Raw genomic sequence first — 17242 nt, 5'->3', positions numbered from 1 at the left:
AATGCGCCAAAAAGTCCTCTTTTTCCAATCGTAAACACATCAGTTTAAAACCTCTGTTTACTCTGAATATAAATCTATCGTACTGTGACTCCCCATATTTTTACGGATCATGGTATCTTTCGTCCATTTTCGGATAGGTTATTCTCAGTTTTTCACGATTTTCGATATTTCCACATTCTCAGTTTTCTCGAACTTCGCAAATTTCTCAATTTTATAAATTTCGCAATTTCCCAAATTTTCAAATTAATTTAATTTTCCTTAGTTTGCCCAAATTCCCCAATTTCCAAATTTTCGAATTCTCAAATTTCCAATTTCCCAGATTTCTGAATTTCCAAATTCCCCAATTCCCAAATTTCCGAATTCTCAAATTTCCAATTTCCAAATTCCCCAATTCCCAAATTTCCGAATTCTCAAATTTCCAATTTCCCAAATTTTCGAATTCTCAAATTTCCAATTTCCCAAATTTCCGAATTCACAAATTCCCCAATTACCAAATTTCTAAATTCCCAAATTCCCAAATTCCCCAAATTCGTCAAATTTCCCCAATCCCCTATTTCCGAATTTCCAAATTCCTAATTTCATAAAATTTCCGAATTTCCAAATTCCCAAATTTCCCAAATTCTCCAAATATCGCAAATTCTCCAAATTCTCCAAATTTCTCAAATTCCCCAAATTTCCCAAATTCTCCAAATGTCCCAAATTTCCACAAATGCTGAAACTCGCAAAGTTACATAATACAATTATGTAAAATTAAAAAATCGAATGCAATGCACTTTGCGAACCACTGTTTTGCATAAATAAAAAGGCGGCTTGACAGCAGTTAAACCATTAACTGCAGTTTAACATGGAATTCCGGAAGGCACAGGTTACCCCGGAGAGTTCTTTGACGAAACTTTCCTGCAGGAAACTTTCGTTCCGAATGTTTTCTATTTACACGTAGCCGAAACGAGATTCGTCGGGAATACGAGGTAATAACAATCTTGGCTGAAGGGCGGCGATGAAGTTTTCGAAAACAAGTCCTCTCGTTACATCTTACTCGTCCGAATTTCAACTTCGTTGCATTCAAACGAGCAACGTCGCCGCAGAAATCTCTGTACTTTGTGTACGCTCGAAATGAAACCATTTTATTTCTGCACAAATGCGAGTAGATATTGTTACAACTTTTTTTTTCCAAACTTCTATCTGTATGAAAAATGTGTATACTCATAAAGGAAATGAATACTCTACTTTTATGGAGCAGTAGAGGAACTTGAATCGTTTTGAATATTGAAATAATTTGAAGAATATATTGTACTATTTAAGCAAAATTTTATTACTGATAATGCAGTACGATATCCTTCTTTAGAGATTGGTATGCTTCTTTTTAAATAATTTGTAGTTTAGGGATGAAAGAATAGTTATAGTATGTATCGAAGTGAATTAGATTACTCTGAATAAAGTATAGGTGGTTTCATTTAGCTCCTGTTCTGAGAAGAAAATAAAACAGAAGCTGAAACCATTTTCTCTATAATGTATACATTGTCAGTGTACCTCGTGCAAGATTTTATTAAATGCTATGATAGAAGATCCTTTCAACTACGTACAAGTTTCTGAAATTTTAATAATTTTCATATGTTGAAATTTTTATAAAGTAACTTATCATGATATGCGCCTGTTTTATATCGTAAATCATCGTAAGACCAAGATATTCAATTTTGGGATCTTTTTAAGAACTTGACTCATCTCTCTCTGATTTACCTTATCAATTAACCCTTTGCTCTATGATCAGGTGCGTCGGTCAGAACTAACAGCTATAATATTAAAATAGACAAACAAAGCTGAAATGTTATGTCAATGTAGTAATATGCAATCTGACTATGAAATCATTAATTGAACTTGAACTCCAAATCGAGGCCTATTAAAAATTAGATTAAAATTGATCACAACTCAGGTGCCAGTGCGAAGGTATTGAGATACTGAGTCACGAATCAGACTGGTCAAAATAGTGCAAGGGGTTAATAGAAGATATTTGGCTGATATGATCATCGGAGATAACCTGTACTCAGAAATCTGCTTGCGCAGCGATGTTTTGAAAATCTGGAAATCGGTGGTTGGGCTAGTAGCTAGCGAAACCGTTGCAGCAGGCTGACCATAGTTTCGCCGGTTACCAGCCGGACCTCTGTACGGTTCGCGTAATCTGTTGGTACTACCCTCGAGGCAGGAAAATACCATGGGAGGTTACCGAAGAAAGCTTTTGCCGTAGCGAAATTGCGGTAATGCTATTACAAAGGATCATAGCGGACCTTTTGCCGCATTTATGGCTGAATTTCGCCGGCTTTTCCACGAATTAAATCCGGTTTGATCCCAGGCTACTCTCGAATCTTTGAACGGCGATACACGCTCGGCTTAAATCGAACAGGACCTCTGACGAATTTCACCTCTAGCGAGTATTTACAGAGATCGATACGCGTGCTCCTTTACCGTCTCCTTCCTGTAACCGTCGTACTTGCGGTTTCCACTCGGCGACGTAATTTCGTCGAGTAGAATGAGATTGATCGTAAACGATAGAGGAAGCCACGGTGAGATTGGAAGAACGATGGGAAGTTAGCGTGGAATTCTTTCGTAATTATTATTGGAAAAACTCCAGCAACGGAAGTTAAATTTCGTTTGTCCTGATGGAATTTCTTCTGGATCGTTTTGTACGTCTGCTCCACTCCAATAACACGATTTTGTATTTCTATACATATATCTCATGTATTGAAAAATCTTTATCATCTAGATTACCAAAATTTATATTCAGACACTAGAATGATGCAGTATGATGTATGCAAGTTTATAATTTTTGTCGTGAATGTTGAAGATGAACGTAAAGCTGAGACGAAATTGTAAGTCTCTCTTACAATTCTTAAACCTTGAAATGCATATCATGTGTTGAAAAATCTTTATCATCTAGATTACCAGAATTTATGATCAAACACTAGAATGATGCAGTACGATGAATGTAAGCTTATAATTTTTGTTGTGAATGTTGAAGATGAAGCTAAAATTGTAAGACAATTCTTGAACCTTGAAATTAAAAAATACAGAAATTCCAAGTTACCAGACATCCAAACACAGAGATTGCATTTCCCCACACCAACGCAACCTTTACCCGCTCAATTATATTCCACGTGCGAATCTCTCTAAAAACATAAACGAGAAATTTCATTAAATCTCCATGATCGCTAAATGTTCGCTCCGTCGAAAATTGAAAAGAACACAGGCTACTCATTAGAAGAGATTGTAACGAACAGCGATTCAATCCGGGTGGAATAGCTTCTTCCTGCGCGATTCACTGTATTATTACAATCAAGGCGAACATGGTAGCCCGTTTGCGGTGTTCGCGAAGGTTTGCGATGCACGCCGATAATCAGGCTGCGATTTCCCGCGAGTATAGTGTGGCAGGATTTTCCGTTAAGAAGGTACGAACCAGAACAAACAAGAACGACGAGAAAGTAATGCATTCATGAATGGGTCCGAATTCTGGGAGAAATCGCATTACCGCGGTTTCTGCTGCGCGAAAAAGACATCGTTGATATTCTTCTCGCGTTATCCTCGCTATACCGACTCCGCAGCTGGTGGTCGTACTACTGCTAGACGACCAACAGCTTTCCACGGTCGTTATCCGGCCAATTCCTGCTGGATATATTTTCCAGCGTGCACGTAAAATCAGTGAATTCCGCGCGGTGCTTTCCGATACGTAAGCCAACCTTGTTCACGAGTTTCTATGTACGCGCATTGGCGTAACTAGCTTTTTTCTGGGGTGTATAGAATGGTTTATATGGTGGATTATATGGAACTTGTGATGGTTTGGAATTTGGGGAGTTGGGAATGAAGTTTATTTGTGAATTTGGGAGTTCGCAAATTCAGAATCTGTGATTTGAGAAATTTGGGTATTTTGGACAGTGAGATAGGTAATTTATAATTTGGGAGGGTGGAAGTTTAAGAGATTGAATATTTGAGAATTTGGGGAGTTAAGAATTGAAAACTGATGGATTTGGAAATTTCGGGGTTGGAAACTTGGGGGGCTGGGAATTTGGTGAACTGAAAATTTGGAGGGTTGGAAATTTGGAGATTTGAGAATTTGGTGAATTGAGAATTTGAAAAGTTGGAAATTTGGAGATACAGGGATTTGGAGATTTGAGAGTTTAGTGAATTGAGAACTTGAAGAGTTGGAAATTTGGAAATCTAGGTATTTAGAGATTTAGGAATTTGATGAACTGAGAGTTTGGAGGATTGGAAATTTAGAGATATAGGGATTTGGAGATTTGGGAATATGGTAAACTGATAATTTAGAATTTTGGAAATTTGTACACTTGGAAATTTAGAGATTTTGAAATTTGGAAATTTGAAAAAATTGAAATTAAGGGAACTGGAAATTTTGAAATATGTAACTTTGAAAATGTCTAAATTTTGAACATGAAATATAAGAATACGTCCTACATCACTAGTAAATACTAACCCTTCAGGCTACATAATGTTTGACGGTTTAATATTTTGTTCTCCGCCCTCGTCGATCGCTACCTGGTTACGCTACTGCACATATGTACTCGTACATCGTGCTGCAACCCCGTTACAACCCCCATGACCTCCGACGCACACACGACGCATTCTTTCGCCTGGAATTCGCTGCTTTGTTCCGCTTTAGCACTTTCTACCGTGGTTGACGTTCGACTTTGGACGAGGGTACCGTGTTCGTAGAAAGGGGTGAAAAATATTGGACAGATTATATCGGGGCTGAATTCCCGTCTCGTATACTTTTCTTTGCTTATTCTCGATAAAATATCTGGACAACTTTGGCGAGGGTGAGTTAGCTCGAAGGTCGTCCCCTGCGGATGAGTTATGGCCACCTTTGTCGAATAGGAAAGCTCGATGTTGCGAAGATATGAGGTGATTCTTTTTTTTTTCTCGTTTTTATCCTTTTTTCCTTGTTTTCTTTTTTCATTCGACGATGAAGAGAAGAAATGTCTGTTGTTCTTTCTCTGTCTCTCTCTCTCTCTCTCGAAATCAATATTTCACGATCGAACGCACGGGGTTTCGTATCATCGGTGATTCGGTGCTTTGTAATCGCAGGAGCAAACGCGGCCGCAATTAGGCCGACACGAACAATGAAAACGGAATTCGCCATTGTGCAAAGCAGGTTATTGACGCGATGGTGAATGTTGCCGATGTACCGTCGGTCTAGTTAGTTAATTATATGGGGCATAGTTATTTAATTTGCAGGAATCGGTGCGTTATCGGTTTAATCGCTGAGATCGGGGTACTATTAACGATTTAATCGTCAAGATCGATAAACGCAACAAATTGAAGAAATTAGTCGAAATTATGCTTCTCAAGAAATTTATGATCATGGAGAAAATTAGTATGTGTAATTAAATGAACAATTTTACCAAGGATCAATGTGACATCTCTTGCACTGTGGTTTGTTCAGAAAATCAAACATAAATAACTACATACCGTTTCAAATATTGGTTGTACCAAAAGTTTTATTTGATAGATATTCAAATCCAGTAATCTCCATTTAAACACGTTCCTATTTTTTGTAATTTTTTGTAAAGTTAAAGACTAGATAATTATGTCCATATTTAACCATACGTAAGGATACCAGGTATGATACCATAAGTTATCATATTTATGCTAAAAGAAGTTTTATTTCTAACTATACATAGAACCATCGCTATCCAAATGTATCGCTAGTTCAACTTTAATAAAAGTATGTCCCGCATTGATTTCTCTCAAATTGGACCAATTTATCCTTGTTCTGACCCAATTCTTGCCGATACATTCGTCGTTGCGCCGCACCGTGCACGATCGATGTTGATCGGTATTTAATTTGTATCGATAACAAATATCCGCTGGTGCATGGTACAAGCTCGGGAACTTATGCTGCAGCATGACAAGCGACCGAAAAAGGAATTAGATTAATGCGTATCACGTCACGTTCTAACGTGGTCACGATTTTTCGTTTGACCGGGAAACGGTGGGTACGTTGACAGTGTTGAATAGCCAGTGCCGAAGAAATATCGCACAATAATTGTCGGTTTTATGGGAAAACGTTTCTCCGTTATTGGAACACAAGATACGGAATGACAGATACGTAGATATTTCATGCTATCACGAACGTTCATGCATTTGATTATCGACGGGTACAAAGTGGATTAGATATACAGTTTGTTACTTCGATGACACCATTTGCTGATACGTAAGTGATGAAAATCTGTGCGGAAAAAAAGGAGAGATATAAACAAGACATATTAAACATTTTAATTAAAGAAATTTACTAGTGTATTGCAAAATATAGGCACATAAAATCTGTACAGAAAAAAAGAAATATATATACAAGACATATTAAACACTTTAAATAAAGAAATATACTAGTGTATCCAAAATGTAGGTACAGAAAATTTATACAAAAAAAGAAAAATGTATATAAGACACGTTAAATAATAAATATACAAAAAGTTTATTAGTGTACTCCGCATTGTAGGTAAAGAAAATATATGTATACAGACAAAAAAGGAAATTTCTATAGGATATATTAAAAATATTAAATATGCAAAACTTATATTAATATACTGCAAAATATAGGTGAAGAAGATCATAGTATTAGATAACGTTTTACATATAGTCCAGATTGGAAATATGAAAAATTTGGGGATGTAAAACTTTGGTACCTTGAAAATTCAGAGAACGTGAAAATTTAAGGATCTAGGTAACTCAGGAATTTTTGAGAAGTTGATAAAATTGAAAATTTAAAAATTCAAAACTTCGATCAAGAAGTTGAACTTTGAGAATGTGAAAATTTGTAAACTTGAAAGTTGTCACGATTGCATATGTCCAAAGAAAGCCATTGCACCATATTCCTTACGAATGTGGTAATGTGATGAACTCATTGAACTCGATTCCATCGTTAATCCTAAGACGAGCCTATCGAAATCCAATTGTATCGACAGTGTCAATCCGAAAGGGTCCTTTCCGTCAACGGTAGTTGAACGGATCTCTCGAATTTCTGCGAGCGTGTCGGAATAGTTTGCGGTCGTGCAAACGTCATGCGCCCGAAACAAACACAAACAGTGCTCTCTGTCTGGTATGTTTGCCTGAATTAACGCCACGCACCTCTACGGGGCTCACAGGGTATATCGTCGTGTCGCGAGGCTTCCTTGCATGGTAACTGGACAAACTTGGTGCCCATTGTACGTGTGCCCGGGCCCACTAGAGCGCAAACTAACACACGCGTTTATATTCGAGCCTCGTGTCGGGCATACATAGTCTTACGTAGCTGCATGTTCGTGCCTGGTAGCAGTATACCAAACGAGAGGACAATTGAGTATTCGCCACCGATACCACCGACTTACGGCTTAATCTCGCATGTATTAGATGCATACCGAACCGCGGATCGAGAGATGTTGTTGCAACACACGCTTAATAACGAATCTCTGCCGAACAACGTTTCGCCTATACCGTAGAGATTGTGCGCGTGGCTTTTGCACGCTCGTCGCTTTCGCAATTTAAATTACGTCTTGCCCCATTTGTTATTTCGATGTTAGTTGCTTAAACTTCGGCCAAGTTACGCCTACGATATCAACAAACTTCCAGACGCAATAGGAATTAGCAAACACCGCGAGCTTCCCTAGGGGAAACGGTGAAGAGGGAACAACACTCGTTGATTTTTCATGGGACACGTTCGTAAACTTTCAGACGTAATTTAGAGATTTAGGTTTTGAAGGAATAAGTAGTGAAGTTTGGGAAGTTTGGGAGCTTGATGATTCGAAACAGTTGCGAATTTGGGACTTGAGGGTGCGGACATTTTTGACAGCTTAGATTTGGTTTGGTGATTCATTTGAACAATTTGGGAGTTTAAGGATTTGGAGTGCAAGTTTGGAAATTTTTTAAAATGTAATAATTGAAAGCTAGGGTATTTAAGTAATATCTTATTCATAAATTAGAAAGAACGTCTAAAATATAATTTCAGTCGTTCAAATTAGTGTTTTATCGTAGGGAATAAAGTGTCATAAAAATAATTTAAAAGTTAAAGCGTATTTGAAGAACGAATCTCCCATAAATCTGAGTCGAGTAAATTAGATAATAATCCCTCAGAAAATAGCTGATGAACGTTATCAGCTCGATGTTGTATTGTCAGAGGAGTAATAGACTATAACTATAATTCATGCGTTATCCAGATGCTGCAACTCGAACGAGAACAAAGAGGGTGTTCGGTTTACTTAAGGAGTTTCAAACAGTTAAGAGTACAACTGCTATTGTTTGAGGGGTGGGAATAATCGACACGTGTCTGTCGAAATTATTTTGAGCGCATCCTAAAGGGTTTCTCACAATATGCTACGTTTCATTTTCAAGATCGGCAATTTCTTGCTCGTTTAATTAAAGGAGTGTCAGAAATTCGCTTCCTAGCGGAGAGCTTTGATCTTTACCGTTGTCTTTGTCGTGTGAAACGCGTCCATGGACAAAGGTTTGCATGTAACGCCAGGGTGCACTCAAATCCCCTTGTTTCGGTCTTAGGGCACCCCAATTTGGTTCTACAACACAGGAGGCGTTTTCCTTGGGGCCAATCAGAAAGATGACACCCTTATTTGCTAGTGGTAACTGTCGCCTTCTCTCTCGCAGATTATTTTTATCGTCGAAATTTCGAGGGTAGTTCACCCCCTTTAATGTACACCCGCTTTCTTCGTTCTGACACTCGAGGTGAAAAACACGCGAGGGTTGAAAATGGGAATTGGGGTTCTACGACGTAGTAAACTGTGACCTTCGGCTTCATTCTCCCCTAAAGTTGTGCTGCTAATTATGCAATTGAGTTCGTACTTTAGACTTTTTTTTTCAAGCACATTTGCAGATTACAAGAGTTAATGAAATCCAGCTATAATATGTCATTTTTTACTCCCTTTTGTAACTGTACCTCTCGGTTAATTATTTGATTGCCGTGAATTTATATTAACAAGTCAATTTGCATCGCGCTGATTCGCAATCAATGCGAGTGGACGAATTTATAATTGATTGTAATTTGCATTATCATTTTTGATAATTAAAGCCATGTTAACACATTGAATATGGAGGAATTCGGTTTTATATTACCTGTTTATACGGTATTCTATAGAAGTTCATATTAATTCCTGTAATCAAGCATATTAAACTATTGATTATTAAGCATTGTTAATTTTCAAACATAAACATTTTCTTGTTTTTCATTTCTTAATTGCCTGTTAATGTATCACATTATTTATATTGCATAGAGTGGTACACAAGGTTGGAACAGTACTGCATCGTATTTACAAAACACTGTTATACGTTTTATATTAGATTTACAATATTTTGATTCTATTTTACACATCTGCTGTTCTCCATTAGTGAAGTAACAGTTTAATTTAAAACTTTTGTAGCATAGATAAGAAGTTTCCATCTTTGTTAATTCAACCCTGTTCAAGCAATACATAAGATAAAGGAATATCATTGTTCTTAAATTTCGTAAACGTGCCTTATTCCGCGCAGTTTCGAAACATTGGCTCACGTGCCGGTATAAAATATCGTCGTGCGATTCTTGCCACTCGATCCACTGCAATTCTTACTTTTTTCCGTTCGCTTTCCCCCGAATTCGATTACTCCCGCGGAACGTCGACATCCGCTTTTCAAGAGTTTCCGTATTTTTCCGCGGGAACGAAGAATTATTTTCCGCGCACGTACGCGTGAAATGCTATCCGTTGTCTCGCGTGTGAAACACGCGAGGCTCGCGTGCAGAACGAAGAAGAATAAAGGTTCTTCCGCGAGGAGCACGATAGCCGATTTTCGTCCGGACTCTCACCATGGTCCGTGCATTCAATTTCGAGGTTTCGTCCGGAAATGGTTTACCAGAACGCGCGAATCGAAAGTTTCGACCGAGTATCGGAATTCGAATCCTTTTAAACAACTTGCTTGTTTCGGTGTTTATAATTCATGGGGGACGCGAAGTCGGGTGCATCCTCGCAAGATTCCCGTGGCTCGAAACCGTTTTCGTCGACTTCCATTCCGCCGGGAATTTCCATAGAAAAAGGATAGCTCGTAACGATTTACGATTTTCTATTCGCCGATGAAATATTCATGAACGCGGTGAATTATCGTAAATACGCTGGAACACGGAGGTTTAGGGCCACGACTCGTTGCGACAAAACAACAGTCGTGCTGCTTGAATTAAGGTCTATGCGCGAACGCCACAATTAGAACGGGTTGCTTCACGACAAGATTTATTGCACAATGTAAAGTTGTGAATCTTTTTGCTCCTGTGTCTTAGACTTAGCGTTTTTGTTGGGACGAGATTTTGGAACTGTGCATTTTTCAATATACTTATTGTATTGAGTCAAATATGCATGTTTAATAAAATTGTACAATAAAATTAGATATCTTCGCGAAATCCCATTAAATCCATTTATCCCAGATATTCAATCCGCGTTTCGTAACCAATGAATTTCAGATTTCCCATATAGAGGCGCTCATCTTTCTGTCCGGGTTGCAGAAAATTAACCCTTCGTCTGTAACGATATTCCTGCATTCTCCATTATAGCGCGAACATGCACTCCTTTCTTGATGCATTAGCGACCACGTCGTTGAATACAAATTGAATAACAGCCGCATCGATGGGGAGGAGTGTTAACGAAGTTTCCGTCAGCGAATATGGTAAAACGTGTGCATTCGATGCTACAGAGGCCGGGAGAACAGAGGAAACGAAAGAGAGAGCTCGTAATTAACCGCGTTCGTGTTATCAGCATCCACACTGATCGCTTTCTCTTCCTCCGGGAACGATAAATCTATAATTGCTTGTTAATCGACCGGCATAGATTAGAAGTTTTCAGAAGGCAACTATCGTGGATTCGCACGGATCATTGCGTGGTTCTCGTTGGTTAACTTTTCGCAAAATCAAGTAATACTCTAAATGATTCGCGTGAAAGTGCTTGCTTAATATGATTCCCGTATTCCAGTGTTTGCCGTACTACTTTCACGCGATCGTAAGAAACGCGATGCAATTAGGTCTGTGACGTGGCTGGTGTTTTAGATGCGATTATACAGCTTGGATCAGGGAGATTTCTAATTTACGATTAAGCACAAGATTCTCGATAAGTTTACTTGCTATAAATATCGTGGATTTCAGCACGAGTTCTTATTACTTCAAGATTCTTAAGATGAGTGTAGGTCACTACAGTACTGTTGACTTTTTCAAAAAGGTTCTCAAAGTCCCAAAGGTACCTTTTGCTAAATCCAGCTCCACAAATGATCAAGTTCACAATTAGACCGAGATCCATGGACCATTGGCAATATCCACATATATTTCTCAAATAGCTTTTCATCGGAAAATTCAGTAGGGTATTTTAAACGCGTGCAATTACACGGAGTCCATTAAAATCGCCGAGGGTGCGATCGAGACCTGACGGAATCTCTCAGAATGTAGCTCGAGCAATCGTCTCGGGGCACGTAAACCATGACAATGGCTCCGAATCGCCACGTGACCGGCTACGATAGTGGTGATAACGCACGGTTTGTAAGGCGCGTGACTGGGGTCTGTGCGTACCCAAGATAACAGCGAAACGTGCGTGCGAGTCTCGCGTAAATCAGGGTTACTTTTTTCCGGGAGTAACGTGTTATGGCGAGATCGGAGACTTCAGGGGTTGGAACGTACAGTTTAGATCCAGAGTTTTCTGTTAAAAAATAACCTAAAAATTTAATTTTCACTCACTTAAGAAGAATTATTACGCTTTTGCGTATCTGATGGAAACTTCGAAAGTCTGACATGATTTGACGATATTAAAGCATTTAGTTTCGTGCGACACTTGTGGTGAGTCTTTTTAAACTTCAGGTTTTATAAAAAGTTTTCTGCGTTTGTTACTATTTTTAGTATGTAGATTTTACATTATATAGAAGAGGTATGATATATATAGTATATAAAATACATACAGATATTCGATGATATAAAACATCGCTTCTGATGTCATCAAATGTTGTTCTCCTTTAATGGTGGCAAATTTTGCTCTGCTTTAATGTTCACAAATTTTGCTCTGCTTCCATGCCATACAATTTTGGTTTACTTCTATGTCGTGCAAATTTGGTCTATTTCTATGCCATGCAATTTTGGTCTACTTCTATGTCATGCAATTTTGGTCTACTTTAATGTCTTCAAATTTTGTCTTCTTTTAATGTCTTCAAATTTTGTTCTCATTTGATGTCTTCAAACTTTGCTCTCTTTTAACATTTTCAAATTATACTCTACTTTAATGTCTTCAAATTTTGTCCTCTTTTAATGTCTTCAAATTTTGCTCTGCTTCTATGTCATACAAGTTTGATTTACTTCAATGTTTTCAAATCGTGCTCTCCTTTTGTGTCTTCACATTTTACTCTCCTCTAATGTCATCAAATTTTGCTCTGTTTTAATCCGTAGAATTTGTATGTCTAGAATTTTGCTCTCCTTTTACGCCATCAAATTGCGCTCGTTAACAACTCGTTTCGAACTCGCTTCTAAATGCAACAGAGTAGTGTTTGAAGTAGCGTATTAGTTTTAACTTATAATTAGTATAATGGCTAGAGTATGTACACGTAGCGCTATGTTTTATGTAACATAATCAGCTGCATCCACTTCACAGTCGGTGAAATCAAAAGATCAAGCATCGCTTTTGATGCCAGGAGCTGTTGTGACGATACGCTTGTGCACGAATGCACTCAAAGATTCAAGTACTGCATTGTGTACAATGCGCACTTGCGCATCGGCATATATATCTTGTCGCTTTATTCTGTCACCGGCTATACACTGATTCTGGCACTATTCACGAAGCAGCCTGTGCAGCGTGTAACAATATGGCCCTATGGAATCAACGTTTGCCAGACGATGGAGAATCTCTATTTTCGAGATTAAAAAAGTCTGACGCGAATACGTTTCTATGCTCGATCAAATAACTACAATGTTCGTTAGAAACATTTTCGAAATCTACACTTAATTACACTTACACGTCTATTAGGTACACTGAACATTCAACAAGAACTCATTTGTGAGACTTGAGGCATTAAAATTTATTAATCATTAACGTCATTAAAATATAAGCATAATGTGAATATTTTGAATCGTTGCTTAAATGTAATGAAAGGACATACAAATTTGAAGTAATATTTAATTAGTAAAGAACTGTATGTTAATAGTTCAACTTTTTCTGTTGCAGGTACATATTATAACTGTCTTGGGGGATCGAGATGAATTTCATGAAACAGTGAGTAAAAATAATAGAAATTTATTGTCAATTATTGGCAATTTCTTCTGAATAATATTTGTATTTATACTAAATTTATTATTTAGAATTATTAAGAATTTTTATAACAAAACTATCGAAATAAAAATTACATGAACACCTCCCTACAAATGCACATCCCCCCATGCATGTATCGTTGCAAGTTAGCCGAGAGCGATATTAAAAAAGCATCGCATTCCCAAACGCAGTTGAAACCTCCGTCCCCGCAATTTATCCACTCAGAATCAGTTCTGAAGACGAATACCAGCGACGTAGTCACGAATGAGCAGTTCCCTGTGTCAAGTGCATGCTCACACAGCGAATCACGTGGATCATGAATCCTGACCGTAGAACCGGCACACAGTGTGCTGCTCCTCCGGCAACATTCGCCCTCGGAACTTTGGTAATATTCGTTAAGGAGGCACGGGTGCATCCCTTCGTTCCGAGAACACATATGTATTTACATAACACGTGAAGCAACTAAGCGAGGAAGATAGAGAGAGAAAGAGGTTCGCTTTCACTTCACCCTCGGGGCTTTTCAACCCCCTCGTGACGAGATCTACGTCTGGCAGGAGTTTGCAGACGGAACCCCCGCGGCCACTTGCTGCACCCAAAGCTTCTGTAATGGAAGATACGCTCCTGTATGCTCGAACCGACGAAAGATTCCACGGTTACAGATCAAACGGGGCTAATTTCATTTCTTGCTGGCCACTCAACCGAGCAGCAATAAAAGAGCAGAGACCGCTGTCTGCTCGTTCTACCGAACGATAAGTAAGCTGTTTGGGGCTGTAGGGTCTCTTGATTGAGGTATCTCGTTGGATGTTTCGTGTTCAACGGAAGATGTCTCCTAATGAATCATTCGAACACCCTCAATTCGAATTTGAACTTTCGAAGATTTCAATTAACACATTGCACACACATTTTAAAAGTAACGCAATTCAATTCCATTTTGGAGCAACTGCGAAACAATTGAGTAAATACACCTCCGTTCCCGTTTTCATTTATTCAGATTTTCATTAATCTTCCTATTAGCTTGGTACAATTGATGTCACGATACATGTGTTCCATTAATTTTGGACTATTGTTTCCGTAATATTTGATACATCTGTTTAATATTTCTATTAAATATGTCCATTTATAATCAGGAAAAAAGTGTTACTCGTGACGAGGTGCGGAGATCGTTTAGTCATTCATGTATCACCCAGATACGAATCACGGCTAAAGCATTTTAATGGTGATTTATTGCAAATGGACTAATCTCTGTTCTCACGCGATGCTCACAACAAATTTGAATACGCGTACATTACGTGTATCACTTTTTATTATTACGTCTTCAATTTATGGTGGGTTAAATATTTTATAACATAACGAAAACGCAAAAAGTAATACATCAAAATATTTAATAGCTTTCGTAATAAATCTTGAACAATTGAAATTTGATTCCTTGATTCTTCTATTTTATTTTTTTTAAGATGGTCCTTGAGGTTTTTTAAGGTTGATATACACTTTATGCTTTTTTACGTATACATATACATATATGTATTTGTATGTATATATGTATGTGTTCATGTAGTTAAATGTGTGACATATTAGATTTTAGTTGACTCACCAAATTTTTAAAGAATGTAGACATGTCAAATGAAAAGAACCCCTTAAGATACTCCTTAACGGTTAGATAAATATGTCGTACGAACATACATGCTTCTCTAAATTACTTTTACGTACCGAGTTTCTTTGAGACATCCTTTGAAGAGGATTAAAACTTTGCATGCACCAAAATGTTTCTCCGTAAAGAGAGTATGAGTCATTTCGATTTCACCCTCTCAGAGGGGGTTAAATCGCACAGAAAAGTAGACGAAGGAATCACGCTATGTACGAATTCGAAAGGGAACGAAATAAGAGGAAGAGCTAATTGGATTAGAAAGGAACCGACGTCTAGCGAAATTTCTCGATTGATCGTTGAAGCGTGTTCAATAAAAGAGCGTTGTCGACGCCCGGCGAATGAAAGTTTCATCGCGATTCGTAATAGATGAAGCGATCGAGAGAAGTAGAGACTTAGCAATGGTACTCATTGCTTGGCATTAGAAGGCATCGAATTCTTTCCGTTCGCTCGTGTTACGAATAGGCGAACCCGAGGTTCGATTCCAACGCGGAACACGTGATCCTCGATACCCTCCATTTTGTCGACAGGAACGATGCCGCCCATTTACTCGCGTGTAGCCGGTTCGATCGCAGAGGTACGAGTCGGATCTGTATTTTGAATTTTTGACTAGGGGGAAACGCGATGTCCCGTAGGAATTCCTATCCTGCCGAGTGTAACGCCTGTCGGTGATATTTTTCCACGCGACAGATTCGCGTGTACACGGTTAAGTGCTCGATTCTGTCCAGGGAATCGCGAAAATTCTCCTCTTTAATGTCCGTAAGCCATACCTTTTCCGTAGATTAAATTTAAAACTGTTCCCAGAAACACGCGTGTTCTCCGCTTTTATTCCGCGCTACTGGAAAAATTTGTCGAAAATTGCCAACGCTACAGAAAAATTGGAAACAAATATTTCAATCACGTTGAAACATTCCCTCCTCGTTCTATCGTTATTTCATAACTGCAGATTTTTTGATATTGCGTCTGTAAATGCACCGAGAGAGCATTCCCTAAGGGAACTTTTCACATTCGCAAATTGAGACATTTACGAATGTAATCAAAGCCGGAAAACTTTAGAAATTCAAACTTAGTGTGGAACCCTCGGTCTCCTTTCTCTTTGAAAAAAAAGCTAAAGATTCCATCGAAATTTCCAAACAGCAGAAACAAACAGGAAATAATAATTTCTCCGGTATCTCATTAAAAACAACGAACGAAGCATCATTTTCTTCCTCTTTGTGCTCCACGACGTAGCCTTGTTATTCAGCGTTCCACAAATGGGGGGGTTCGAAACGTGGATTCGACTGAAATATTCAGTTTCAGTCGTCATTTGCTCGTCTCTTCCTTTCTCGGCTTCCTGACGAATATTTAAATTAGCTTGACGATATCGCGGATTGTACAGTTTGCAAAACAACGTCGAAGTTTGAAGAAACTGCAGATAAGACGCGACGTTCTGAAGAAGAAGGTGGCGAACAAACAATTTTCGGCGAAACTTATGAGAATTATCTGCTACAATGTCTGGTCGGCGAGTTCGTGGAACAAAGGGAAACAGCTTGAAGAGAAATCATGACCACGTGTTCTCCGATTAAAATCAACTTGCTGTTTTCTTCGCGGCTGGTCCGCGTGCCTCTATCTTTAATTGCCTGGCTCAAGCTAGCTACCTCGGATCAAGTTTATTCCCACTCGTAAACATTCGGTATTTCACTAACGATTTCCGTGTATCCTTTCGCAGGACGAAGGAAATTCCGTGAAAGGCTGGAAGAGAGATGAGAGCGAACTCGTGGCAGCGTATCACGCGAGGAAATGAACTTGCGAATCTATGGCTTTCATCAACGTACAGTTCGTGCAAACTTTGCTGAAATACGAGAATTTCTGATGGTGGATGAATGATAGTGTAATTTAAAAAAACACGAGCATTAATTTATTACGACGGCAGTTGTTTTATCTTACAACGTACACGGTACTACGGTGAAGGATGCTTTCACATATTGCTACCGGCTGAATCTCAACTTCAATTTTACTTCTCCAGCTATTGTTTCGTTAATTCCTGTTGAATAACTTCCTTATCTTCTGTCTTATTTTACTGTCGATTTTCAGAAATTGCAAAGATTAAATAGGGGAGATTAATGTATTTTATTATTTTGTATTGTTTTGGTTCATTTCAAGTAGTAAAATTTTCAGACTCTGTCTTGTTCAAATATTTTAAAGTGATATTTCAGATGTTTCTCATACACCTTCTGTTTGTGAATTTAGTAAAAAAATAATATTTGCAACATAAACTTTAGCCAAGTAGAAGTGTATTAAATGTGTTTATTAAAGAATATTGATACAGTAATTA

General features: G+C 38.3%; 1 protein-coding gene and 1 long non-coding RNA gene across 6 annotated transcripts in view; both read left to right on the top strand.

The window, feature by feature from the left end:
* Fas3 (fasciclin 3) overlaps positions 1-17242 on the top strand; it is a 381776-nt gene that overhangs the window by 72605 nt on the left and 291929 nt on the right. The window lies entirely within an intron of this gene.
* LOC105661926 (uncharacterized) overlaps positions 1-17242 on the top strand; it is a 159140-nt gene that overhangs the window by 2438 nt on the left and 139460 nt on the right. Inside the window, exon 2 of the long non-coding RNA XR_013038650.1 lies at positions 13203-13250. This is a non-coding gene — a long non-coding RNA (uncharacterized LOC105661926). The remainder of the gene's footprint in view (positions 1-13202; positions 13251-17242) is intronic.

Source organism: Megachile rotundata, chromosome 1 (assembly GCF_050947335.1).
Source record: "Megachile rotundata isolate GNS110a chromosome 1, iyMegRotu1, whole genome shotgun sequence".
NCBI lineage: Eukaryota > Metazoa > Arthropoda > Insecta > Hymenoptera > Megachilidae > Megachile > Megachile rotundata.
The sequence above is the reverse complement of the archived record's forward strand: the minus strand, read 5'-3'. Positions and strand labels throughout refer to the sequence as shown.